The sequence below is a fragment of the Genypterus blacodes genome, unplaced genomic scaffold (genome assembly GCF_046128005.1).
Source record: "Genypterus blacodes isolate CSIRO-AG114 ecotype Tasmania unplaced genomic scaffold, CSIRO-AGI_Gbla_v1 ptg000112l_1, whole genome shotgun sequence".
NCBI classification, from domain to species: Eukaryota; Metazoa; Chordata; class Actinopteri; order Ophidiiformes; family Ophidiidae; genus Genypterus; species Genypterus blacodes.
This window is the reverse complement of record NW_027466916.1, coordinates 2,857,464-2,870,400: the sequence shown is the minus strand read 5'-3', so window position 1 is coordinate 2,870,400 and position 12,937 is coordinate 2,857,464.

The following is a 12,937-nucleotide window of genomic DNA, read 5'->3' as shown; positions in this document are numbered from 1 at the left end:
GTGTTCGGTAGCTTGTTAACGGAGGAATTGTCCGCGGCGCGTCGGCACAGGAAGGAAGGAGGGAACGCCGCCGTGTTTGTTATGGTGCTAATTAGCCGCTAATTAGCCGCATTACAGGAAGTTACAGGAAGTGAATCATCCGCCTCTGGCAAATGGTGCAACAAAATCTCGGAATTAGTGTCGAAAAGCACATATTTTAAAAGACATATACGCTTTCTTTAAGTATTTGCTCGAGACTGTTATTTCAATATTGATTTATAAAGGATATGAGTAATGTGGTGATGCGTTTATTGCGTTAAACCTGTTTGCCCGAAAGTCTCATTTCCTTCTCGGGAGATTTGTTAATTTCCTCTCCAGCGCAGCAATAACAGGGTTCGAGGGGAGGAAAGAAAGCAGAGGACCAAAGGAGAACAACAATGTGGCTGTGATAACATCAGCAATATGAACCTAATGTCCTATTGATGCCAGACGGAGCCCGACAGACATTCGGTGAGGCCTTCACGGTCTCAGCCTGATATGGGGAGAGAGAGAGAGGAGGGATTCAACTAAACCACAGCCACTGTAAACACACAACGCTTACAAGGAAACCTCAATGTGGCTTAGTAGGAAAAACACCTTTCAGATTCGATCCTATATTGACTGTATATTCTGTGTGATCGATTATAATCTGACTGGTTGATTGTGTTGGCCTGCTGATGTCATCCTCTGCCTGTAATCTCTTGTTGTTGTCATTCAGAGGGACCACAGGTGCTTGTTGGGTTGGGATTACTGAGGATCGCCACCTACTGGCTTCCAAACATCACTGTCACCCACAGATGATGTCATCAGTTTTATTGATTTACTCACAAAGTTATTCCATTTGTTTGATCCGATGGAAGCTTTCATGTCGCTGCTGTCTTTACAAAACAGCAAAATGTTGGTGAGCAAAGAAGCATTCAGGTGTTAAGTCGTCAAATGAAGATGTGACCTCTTGACTTGAGTGTTAAACCCATACATTTGAAAAGCACAAAAAAAACCCCGCCAGAACATAAATCCTGACTAAGTTTGTGTCTTAACTCATTTGCGACCCAAAATTCTGGCAGATAGGAGCTCATAACACTGAGGTCAGGAGATCTTAAATCATCCCCGGTGTGAAGAGAAGACGGGGAGTTCCAGAAGAATGTGTCTCTTTTTCATGCTTGGTCTGTCCCCCGTTGACCTGAGACCTACTACAGGAAACAAAACAGGAAAGCAGCGGGGTTGTCAACCGAGACCCCTAAAAAACAAACCTGGGACCCCCCTCCTCCCCTCCTCCCCCTCCTCTGGCTAAAGAACACCCTCTCCAAACATGTTCCTCCCCGAGCCACTTCCTGGACTCCCCGCAGCGTCTTCCTGCGCCGGCTCATCTGCTGCTGGTTATTTGAGTCGGGGGTCACCTCTGGCGTGACCCGAGGGGACAGTGGGGTGCGTCCCTGGTGGGGACTACAGGAAGCAGTTTGATGTTTTGATGAGATCTTTTACCTTCACCTCATCAGCCTAAAGGGTGTTTGATGCTAAAACAACATCTGCATCTCCAAAAAGGAAACCTCAGGTCCTTAAATCAGACTCTTCCTCAGTGTAAATGTTCATATATCATATAGTTGCTGCACTATGATCTGAAATACACACTGTTATGTTATGGAATTAAAACGTTGCACTGAGACGTTTAACAAAAGACTAATTTGATTATTTACTGTGCAGAATGAAGGAAACAACCATCTAACACATAATAACTTCAACTCTCTGCACCTTAACACTTAGCATGAGGTGAGAGGCTCTGCGTACTCTCACACAAACCACACAAACCACCGAGCTTCCTATGATCGATGTGGCTTAAGGGGGAGAGAGGAATTTATTTGCTGTGTGTGTGTGTGTGAGTGTGTGTGAAGACACGGGAATGCTGCGGCAGTCGCTTTCGATTAGCGGACGGGGACAGAGGGAGGATGCGTTGCGCAACGGTCGGCGTGTGTGTGTGTGATGGATGATTTAGTGTGTGTGTGTGTGTGTGTGTGTGTGTGTGTGCGTGTGCGTGCGCGCGCAGTGATATTGGGGATGTTGAGCAGAGACAATGGACAGGACGCTGACAGATCGGCTGTTATTGTTACTCACTGTGCAGGTTTACATTGGCTTAATTGTGATGTATTACTTTAGAGAGGAGCCATGTGACGTGTGTGTGTGTGTGATATACAGCATCATTGACCTCCTTTCCTTTGTTTTGTGTCTGAGCTCCAGGTATTACCCAGCAGCCTCAGCAAGCTTAAAGTTCCCTCCCACACTTGTTCTTCTTCACCTCACCTCACCTCCCTCCCTCCCTCCTCCTCCTCCTCCTCCCCCTCCTCCCCCTCCTCATCCTCCTCGTCTTCCTCCTGCATAGTGATAGATGATGCTGACTGTTTGGAAATTGCGCAATACATCATAGTTTCTACAAGCTTCAAGGTTTAGTCCCTGGCCCGACATGTAGCTGAGGAGCAGCAGGATGTGGCTGCTGTGGTTGTGCTGCACACTGGAGGCTTTCTCTCCCCCGTGATTAAGAGCGATGTCATCAGAGATCAGGCCCGACACATTCTTACACGCTGCGTCTTTTCTCTCATCGCCTTGGCTCGGAGCAGAATTCCAGGAATGCATCTCTGTGGGAAGCTGATTGGGACGCATCAGGTTTGAAGCTGCTGCTCAGGGTCAGGACTTTTCAATCACTTTGTCTTCTTCTGAGAATATTTAAATATTATTCTGGATGTTTGCTTATTTATTATTGAAACCCAAATTCCCATCTTAGCTTCATGTTTGTATTGGTTGCATGTTTCCTTTCCCTCTCCTCCTGATGGTTAATGTCCGAGTCTTCTCTTTGTTATTGATCTATCATTGCCTTTGAAGAAGAAGTAACACATTTGTTAAGCAATCATGTGCATAACTTTTTGATCAGCCCATGGATCTGGATATGATCAATTATTTCCTTGGCCACGCCTCAACCTTCAGCCAAGTTTCATCCGAATCCATTCATAACTTGTATGAGATCAGAAGAGGCACAAATTTAATTTCTGCTAATCATGAGAAAATAGTTTGGGATGCATCTCTTGAGAAATTACACCCACTTCCTTAAAACCCAAACGTTTGGCCGTAAGTTTGACGACCCAACCGCCACTTTGCAGCTCATTCATTAGGTTTGATTCGCTCTCTTCACCAGATCACAAAAGCCTTGTTATGTCAAAGTGAAACATTTGTCTCAACTCTCCAGTTGTCTCCAAAGGTAGAGTCGGGACACACGGAGGGGCGGACGGAGACGGCTGAGCGGTCCAGGAAGTGATGGATGATTGAGAAAGGAGCGGGATGACAGCGTGGATGCATACCGTGCAGCCTGAGTCACGTCATGTTTCTCATCAGGCCTGTGGTTATAATCATGTTTTGTATTATATGTGGTTGTTGTTTATGAGCGAGTACGGCGGAGGCGACACGCTCAGTGCAGCATCACCGCGACGCTCCATAAGGAATCGCTGCTCTTAGACAAACAACAACAGCGAGAAAGATGGAGGACAGCTTCGCTTTATTAAAGGCAACATGGCCGCCGTGGCAGTTGCGCGTTACTGGACAGTTTAGTTGGTTTGCAGTGAAGTTTGCCTCGCCTCTTCTGCCTTTACTAGCTGCGATGGTTGCACGTCTCGACCTAAACGTGAGAGCAGGAGCGATTGTGATTTATTAAGACGATAAATCTCCAGCGGCGGGGGCAGACGTTAAATCGTCCCCTCCAAGGCTCCCGACATCATTTTCCATTAATAAATCACCAGATACTTGAGATGAAGAGCCGCGCTGTCTGCTAAATATCCCGCTTTGGGAAAGAAAGAGGAACGCGGCGTTCCGATGCATGAAAGCGGTTCATATTGAATCCCGCAGTTGAGAGCGTACTCGTGCGAAAGGGGGGGGGGACATCAATCGCAGCACGCACAACAAAACGAGCGAAGAGAGCGACGCACGATGAGAGGCGAGTCGATTATGTGACGGTGATGTCATGGCTGTAATCGTTCCCATGTGTGTATGGGGTTTCCTTCCACGTCTGCGCGCACGTCACCGAACCGGGTTCTCCCGTGAAGCGAGCGGGGTCGTCGCCAGGGCCCGTGGAACAGAGGTGAAGGAACAGATCACAAAGAGTGTGACACGTGGAAACCTCACACACACACATCTGTAAAGAACGTAACGTGGGAGACGAGCGACCGCTTCAAAACAACAACAACAACGCCACCGTGGCTTCAGCTGTGAGTCGAGTTGTTGTGACGGATCGGCGAATTATCCTCTCGCCATTCCACAATCTGACCACATGACACGTATCAGGGTTTTGGTGATGAGGCTTGAATATGGTAGCTTCTCACACACACACACACACACACACACACGAGGGCTGTGATAGTTTTACAAGATGATAGATGGAGCTGAGGCCAGAGAGTCACATTCTCAGATGAACGGCGCTCGGTGTTTCCAGACCGATCGCTCACTGACGCTTATCTAACTCGTTTACCGTCTTTAGCCAGGACAGACTTGGACACATCCAGTCTCACACACACACATTCCCACTTCTATATCAGAGCACGTGGGAGGTTGAGCAATGAGGCTTAGCTCTATCTCAGCTCTTCCTCGCTTATCTTCGCTCGCCCTCATCTTCGTCTTTCGCTCCCTCGCCTTCTGGGAAAGCTCAAGACAGCCGTTAATCTACGTCTCGTAACACTCCTCCTCCCTCGCTTTTTAAAACCAAATTGCATTCCAGACGAAACTCCTCCCCCGACGCACGAGGTCACTTTAGGATGTGGTGATGTCATCATGTTCATCTCGTCTGTGGAAGTGGAAGTTTGGATTCGTTTGTTAATTTAATAACGGCGTAAATTATTCAGACAGTTGGAGCTGGTCTGTTTACATACACACTGTGTAACTCTGGAACACAGTGTTGTGAAATTCCAGACAACTTGGAAAGTGGGAATATCCATCACCCGGCAAGGAGAAGCTCAGTGAAACCCCTGTGAGTCACGGAGTTCCAACCAGTAAACTGGAGCAGAATTCAACAACTGCGACTTCTGTGCATATGGTGTCGTGCAGGCCTCGGTAACCATAGCAACTACCACAATGAGAGGCTATTGGTGCGGTGCAACATGAAGGTACAGATGCAGAGAAGAAGTGAATCCTCCTGAAGTGTCCTCTCCCCTGCATTAGCGTTGGTGTTGGACCTCTGGAGCGCCAGGAAATCCAGGAAAGTGGAGCTGATCGGGGAGCGGCTGTGCTCTTGACTCAACGCCATTGGCCCCCCCCCCCCCCACCTCCCCCACCTTCACCTTCATTCCAGGCCGTTCTGTCCTCTCCTCCGGATCTTTCCATGCTCGCGTCCTGGTCCGGGGCCTTCAGAGAGCGAGCGGCTGCTTCTTGTTCCCAACTGGGCCGCGGCCTGTAATGAATCATTTCCTCCGAGATACGTACGGCGAGAAAACTGCTGTCAGAGTTTTTGGGGTCGCCAAGCGAGAGAGAGAGAGAGAGAGAGAGAGAGAGAGAGAGAGAGAGAGAGAGAGAGAGAGAGAGATGCTCTCTTGTTGCGTCTCAGTCAGCGACTCAAGCTGCATGAAGCCACAAACTTGATTAAAACGGTTTTTCGCCACATATGGATCTCAGATGTCGAGGCCTCGTTCTTTTCTACCTTCTTTTTATTGTGTTCTCTGCTTTTTCACGCAACAAACTTTTGGGCACACGCGACGCACGCTGCCTCTCAGGGGACACATCAAACATCAAAGCCTGCTGGCACACACACACACACACACACACACATACACACACCTTGTCAAGGTTGTGCTCGGAAAATATACACTCTGGCTCCTCTAACCTGACCCACACACTCTCACACACACACACACACACACACACACACACACACACACACACACACACACACACAGTCTGCTCTCTGTCACGTACCATCTCCCCGCGGGTTTCTGGACCTCCCTGCTGCTCAAGCTGTGTGACTTGGCAGTGCATACCGTTGCACAGACACGCGGGACCCTGGAGATCACGGACTGTGTGTGTGTGTGTGTGTGTGTGTGTGTGTGTGTGTGAGTGAGTGAGTGAAAGAGAGAGAGAGCGAGAGAAGGGGAAAGGAAAGCAACAGAGACAGTGTGTGTGTGTGTGTGTGTGTGTGTGTGTGTGTGTGTGTGTGTGCGTGTGCGTGCAGTGGTGCGTGCGGTGTGTTTGTGCCCTGCGCCGCTCTGTGCGTTCGGCTCCATTAAACAGGTGGCTCCGTATCGCCGTGTGCAACCAGACCCTGAACGCCTCGTCAGGGGGAAACCACACGTCAGGCTCGTTCCTGTGTGTTCTGGTGCTGCTGCGGCCTCGTGCCCCCTCCAGCCTGCCTACGCTGCATGTAAACCCGGGCCATGGCTTCCCTCTTACCCCCTCGGGCTGTTTGTCTTGGCCTCCCGCCCAGGTCGCCCCCTCTCCCCCCTCCTCCCCTTCGTCCTCCTCCAGTCACCGCGGTCATTTGGGAGGACTATTTTCCTCCATGCGTGTTCTGTGCTCAGCCCCCCGTCCCGCTGAAGTTTCTCCTCCGTTTACTTCCCCGTGTCTCTTTTTGTGCTGGTCCATTACTCACGCACGCACGCACGCACGCACGCACGCACGCACGCACGCACGCACGCACGCACGCACGCACGCACGCACGCACGCACGCACGCACGCACGCACGCACGCACGCACGCACGCACGCACGCACGCACGCACGCACGCACGCACGCACGCACACACACAAGCGGTATGAAATATAAAAAACAAAAGGAAGCGTGCCACCTGGAACGCTTTATCTGTTTCCTCCCGATGCTTATCTGAGCGAGATGTTACACGCTTACCCAGAGAGTCGCCGCTCGCCCTCCACAACGCTGTGAGAATATGCTTGTTGTATGTTGGGCCCCCCCCCCCCACACACACACACATCTCGTCTGCAGACTGTGTTGGACCACATCACACGGCGAAGCTGCATCTGAAATCCTGATTCCGATCCAAAGACGAAGCGGTTCGTTGGCCTTGTTGTCACTCTGCGTCTTCTTACCCAGGCTGAGGAGGAAAAGCGGCCAAGATCTCCCCCCCGTTCCTCTTCCTGTTCCCGTTTAGCCCATTAACAAATCTGGCTGGCGAGTGGTCCTGGCGTTCCACCATTTCCCTGTGATAAATGTCCTTGGGCCTTCGTGGAATTCTATCAATCCAAAGCACAAGCCGGCCTCACGTTTTGCAATATTGCGTGTTGCGGTTGGCACGGGCGGCAACAAACTCTGCTTCCATCCAATTAGAGCTCTGACAAATTAACACACTTTGTTCTAAACAAATGTCTGCTTTACTTCCAATCACGACGCGACTGAGCGAGATTCCTGGAAACGGCCAGGCTGAAGTTATTCCTCTTCTTTCCCGATCTGTTTCCTTCTTTTGGTGCACTTTGCCGATCTGGATATTGACCTACGTCTTCGTACAGGAGGAGCTGAGCGGAGTCATGTTTCTTCCTCTCTGATTGCTGATCGATCATCTGCGCCACACACGTCTGATGTTTGTGTGTGAACGCAGATCGTCTCATCAAAGCTCGGCTCTTTCTCTGATCCAGCCCGTGGTCTCCCTGAGGCTGGTTAACATCACTGTCATGCGGGTGAAACCACTGTGACGACACATGCTTGGAGCACAGACGTGGTCATTCACAAGTCACCGCAGCCTGTAGGACGAACAGATGCACCATGGGACGGAAATGGAGCCTCGCTCGATCACCATCACGCAGGTTTCTCCTTAAACGGCAAATCTCTATATCAATATGTCAACAAATAGCCGCCCTGCTGATGTGCCTGTGAGCAAGGCACTAAATCAATAGCGGTTCCTGGGCGCTTTTCCCTCAACTGTACCTGAACTCTGACCTCCCTCCCTCTCTCTCTCTCTCACGTCTTCTCACGGCAAAAGAATTTCATTAGTCAGGTTTCATTGGCGAGTCCGGGTGTCACGTGATCGTCTGAGCTCTTTCTCAGATGCTGCGCCGCCCTGCCAAGAATTAAAGTCTGTTGAAACACTTAATTGCATTCTGGCATGAAAAGGAGCAAACTTAAAGACATTTGATACGGCTTATTGGCCCAGGATGCGAGTAACGGCGTTGTTTTTTGCGTCGCGCCGCTCAAACACGAGCACATTATGTTTCCCGTGTCGTCCGGCGTACGTGTGATGGAACAGGATATGGCCGAGCGCGCTCTTTCCTGTGAAATCACCTGACTTCCTCTCTATTCTCACGGGCTCCTCCCCCTCCCCAAACAGACCTTTGCATGCTGGAGGCCGCGGTCAGCACTACCGTTAACGGCTCGTCATAAATCAGCCGGCGATGTACTGCACGTTAAACTCTCCCGCCCGCTGCAGCATGTTATGAAACCAAAGGAGGAGGTGTGATGTCAGCTCCGGGCCAAACCAAATGGTCGCCGGGGGACGCCAGCGAAACGGGGCTCAACGTTTATTTTCTGTGTGTGTGTGTGTGTGTGTGTGTGTGTGTGTGTGTGTGTGTGTGTGTGTGTGTTTGCATGTTTTGCGGAGGACAGCGAGGAGTGTTTTCTCAGCTGGAGGATGGAAACCCCCCCCCGAAAATACAGAATACATTGGAGCTCGTCTTGCCCCACTGTTGGTAACAAGGCGCCACAAGCACAAAGACAGATGTCCAACACGTCTCCCCGTCAGCGCCTGTTTGCTTTACAGTTTGTCCTGCCAGTGAACTTGAAGAAATGTACGCGGTTCGAAGATTTTATAGGAAGAAATTACACGCTGGAGATATAAAAGTCTGTGAAAATTTGCGGAGCTTAAACGAGACGACGCTCGACGCCGTGACAGGCCGGAGAGCAGAGACGTCTCAGGGCAAGAGGCGATGAAAGTGTTTGAGTTAGAGGACGTCTGAGTTTCTCTTCGCAGTAAAGCTGCATGCCAGAAATAAGGCAGATGGGTTGTTTTTGTACGACAATCGAACTTCCCGAGAAAAGAACATATGAAGGAATAATAATAATAATAAAATAAACTGTTTGAGGATTCAAGGTTCACGGGCTGAAATGGAGAATTAACAGAAATCGAACCTGTTTATTTACATCTGCTTTATCTAAATGCGCTCTATCTTTTTTCAAACCTGCGGTCGAGCGCAGACACACACCCCCCGCCTCCCCCTTCTCGCGCAATTTCCAATGTAACAACCAAAAAGCGCTCCTGTGTGTAGTAACTGTAACCCATCAGGCTGAAAACACATTTCCTCTGTAAAGGGCAAATCCCTCCTAACGACAGAGGGAGAGAGAAAGCAGAGCGTGTGGCTGTGGGCCGAGGCTTCACGCTTTCTGAGAAGTGGGACGGGGGAGGAAAGGAACAGGATGACTTTCTCTTTACTGGCAGGAGGAGAGAGAGCGCTACCTTGGAAGAGCCGGCGGCGTCCTGCCAGTGGGGGGTGGTAGCGAGCGTGGGAGGAGACGAGAGAGAGAGAGAGAGAGAGAGAGAGAGAGAGAGAGAGAGAGAGAGAGAGAGAGAGAGAGAGAGAGAGAGAGAGAGGTCTAAGTCAGCCAAAGTCCAGCTCTGGCTTCACTGGTTCTCCCCCTCTGCCGTGTCGTTACGGTTTTGGGGAGTTTTGTGCCGTGCGGCGATTCGGAGCACGGCGATTGGTTCACACCGTGGCCCTCGTGCAAACCAGCACACGGTTACCAGTTCTGATGATCCATTTCCTCCCAGCGGTCTCCACGCCTGCCTGAGCAGCGTTCCTGCGGTTGGTCTCTTCTGACCGTCACCAGATTCTTCGATTTGTTTTCACAAACCGCTTCCTCTTCTTCTACTTCACACTACGCAGGACCACCGGCGTTACCAGAGGGGGAAAGAAATCATAATTAATCCTCCATCCCGTTATTATTATGATCCAAGAATCAGGTCGTTTATCTTCATCGAGAGAGAGAGTGAGAGTGAGAGTGAGAGAGAGAGAGAGAGAGAGAGAGAGAGAGAGAGAGAGAGAGAGAGAGAGAGAGAGAGAGAGAGAGAGAGAGAGAGAGAGAGAGAGAGAGAGAGAGAGAGAGAGAGAGGGGTCTGGTTCGTAGTGGCAGGTGTTTGTGAAAGCGATCTGGTCAGGTAGGAGTCGGGGTGAAGTGGGCGCCATTTGCACGAACACTGTGATTGCGTCCGAGAGGTGAGCTGCAGATGCTGTTAACTCCTTCCCTGCCTCAACCCAAGCGTCAAATCCCAGAGAAGCTACACACACACCCAGGAAGTTAGTTGGCTCTGTGTTGGTCGTCGTCGAGGTAAACAAGCCGAGCAGGTTTGACCTCGACCGCGTTTATGAGTCCAGCTGCGTGATCGTCCTCGTGCACCTGAATGTTTCCAATCTCTCCCCGTCTGAGGTTCTGGCTCCCATTCTGTTTATGTAACGGGATGAGATCACACACCAACACTTTAACGCTGTAATTCATATTTGTTGTGATCAGTTGCATCGCACCTGTGTGTGTGTGTGTGTGTGTGTCTGTGTGTGTGCAGAATATTCCCCTGTTTTTGGCAAATCTGTAATATCGCAAAGTATTCCTTCTCCCTCTCTGGAATAGTCTGTGGATACCATGACGCTGCATAAACAGTTTGAACACCATCGGCTTCTGTGTCCTCTCCATAGAAACGCGTGTTTGCAGATCACAGCCCCTCACACACCACAGGCCAAGTCCTCTAACGCCGCCCGGCTGAGTAAACGGTGTCTCCGGAACCCCGACTTAGCCCGTAAGCCTCCTTCATCCCCTCCGTGTTATTCCTTGTGATCCTCACCTCCGCTCCAGCTCACGAGGTCTTCCGGAAACTCCCCCCTCCGCTTGTATCCACTCAGCTGTACCACACCAGGACAAAGTGGACAAACTGTTCCCATAGCATTGTGGGATTCAAACCCATGGCTGAAATCTGCTGCCCAATGTTTCCCTTCTCTCTTCTTATTCAACGATAATCATCCATCATGTTGATCGCCTCATATTGATACATGTTTAAGAATTTTGCAGCTTTGGATTTTCTGATTCCTATTCTCTTATTGCCTACTTCCTAAGTCTTTTCCGTCTCTTTGTCTTTTGGTTTCTCCCTGTTTCTCCTCACACATGGAGGCATTTTCAGGGACTTTTCCCTTGTTGTCTTTGTGTCGGGGGCGAGAACTCAGAAAGCCGCCGTTTGTGTTTGTGATGTTGGGCTCCACAAACAAACTTTGACTCGACTCGACTCGTATGTGGACGAGTGTGTAGACGAGTTGACATGTTGACAGTGTGTGTCCAACAGAAGACACATGTGAGGGAAACACCTGATCTGGTCTCACACTCACGTGATCAATAGGGTCAAAGAAGAAGAGGAGAACTAATGCCAGCTCACACACACTCCTGTCCGCACACACACGCACACACATGCACACGCACGCACACACACACACACACACACACACACACACACACACACACACACACACACACAGTACAAAGTGATGATTCTGACATGTTTGAAATGTATAAACATCATCCAAAATGCTGCAGTGGGCATTTCAGTGTTGGACTGAGTTGTTGTTATTGTTCAATCCTTCTCGGTGCCGTAGACGATGTGAAACTGTCACTTCTGATAACAGGAGCTAACATATCAGGCCTGGTCAGCGGGGGGGTGATCCTGGCAGGCCAGCGGAAAAAAAGACGGGGGGGAACGCGAGAACAACCGAAAACCAATCCTGACGAACCCAAATAACTCCTTGCTAAATAGTTTTGGTCTGGCTCTGCGGGTTTGTTGCCAAAGTAAAAGAGGTTTCTTGTCGATTTGGCAGCGTTACGATGTTTCATCTAGCACGCCGTAAAAACTGATGATGATGATGATGTATGCTTCAGTGTTGTTTGTCCCTGTTGATGGATCTCTCTCTCTGATGTTGACGCAGGATCCTCTCTGATAGCTGGCAGATAGCGAGGAAAAGTGAACGGCCCGCACATCTTTCATGGTTTTCCCTTTTTCTTTCAAAACGCGCAAGAACCCTCTGTGTTTACGCTGTGGGTGTACTTCACCATGGTAACAAGCCCGGTTCGTCCACCCCTCACTGTTTCCTGCCAAGACGACATCGGATATTGGATTGAATCAGTTTTGAAAATCAATATCTCATTTCTCCCCCCTGCACTACTTTTCTCCTAAACTTGTTTTGGTTCTGATTCCAGAATTGAAACGACTCAGATTAGTGTCAACACGTTTTTCTCTTGTTACTTATGAAAACACACAGAGTGATAATCGTATTTATTTTTCCCCTCTCGTGTTAAACTCAATCTGATTGGCCGTGTCAGCGCCTCACAGAGGTTCCAGGATGGTGCCAGCCGTGTGTTACTGTGTGTGTGTGTGTGTGTGTGTCTCTCTCTCTCTGTAGAGGCTTTACGGCCTCCTGAGAAGCTGTGAAGGTCCAGCTGCAGTGACGAGATCAACCAGAGCTGACATCATTTAGGTGTTTGTCTTCACGTTATGAATCCTGACCCAGTTTATTACCACCACGGTAACCACGGTAACCGCGTCCACGTAATTGACAGCAGACGGGACCAAAGACCACCAATGCAGTCTGACGCTCGCTGACCGGCGCGGATGAGCGACTTCCTCCACTTCCTGTAAGAAGTCATTTGTTTGTGTTATGCTAAATGGGAGCGCACATTGTGTTACTTTATATCAAACACTCCCGAGTCAACAAACAGTGAAGTAACGACGTTCAAAGTTAACAGTGGCACGATTCTTTTGTTATAATGTCAACTGGAACAGCGCTGTCAGTCCCTCTCGTTGTGTTTACGGCGATGACATAATCTAACATCACACGGAGCTTCTGGAATACATTAAACCCCACATTACAACGCAAGTTACAGCTCTTTCCGCTTTATTTTGGACACAATTAAGCTCTTTGTGTTGC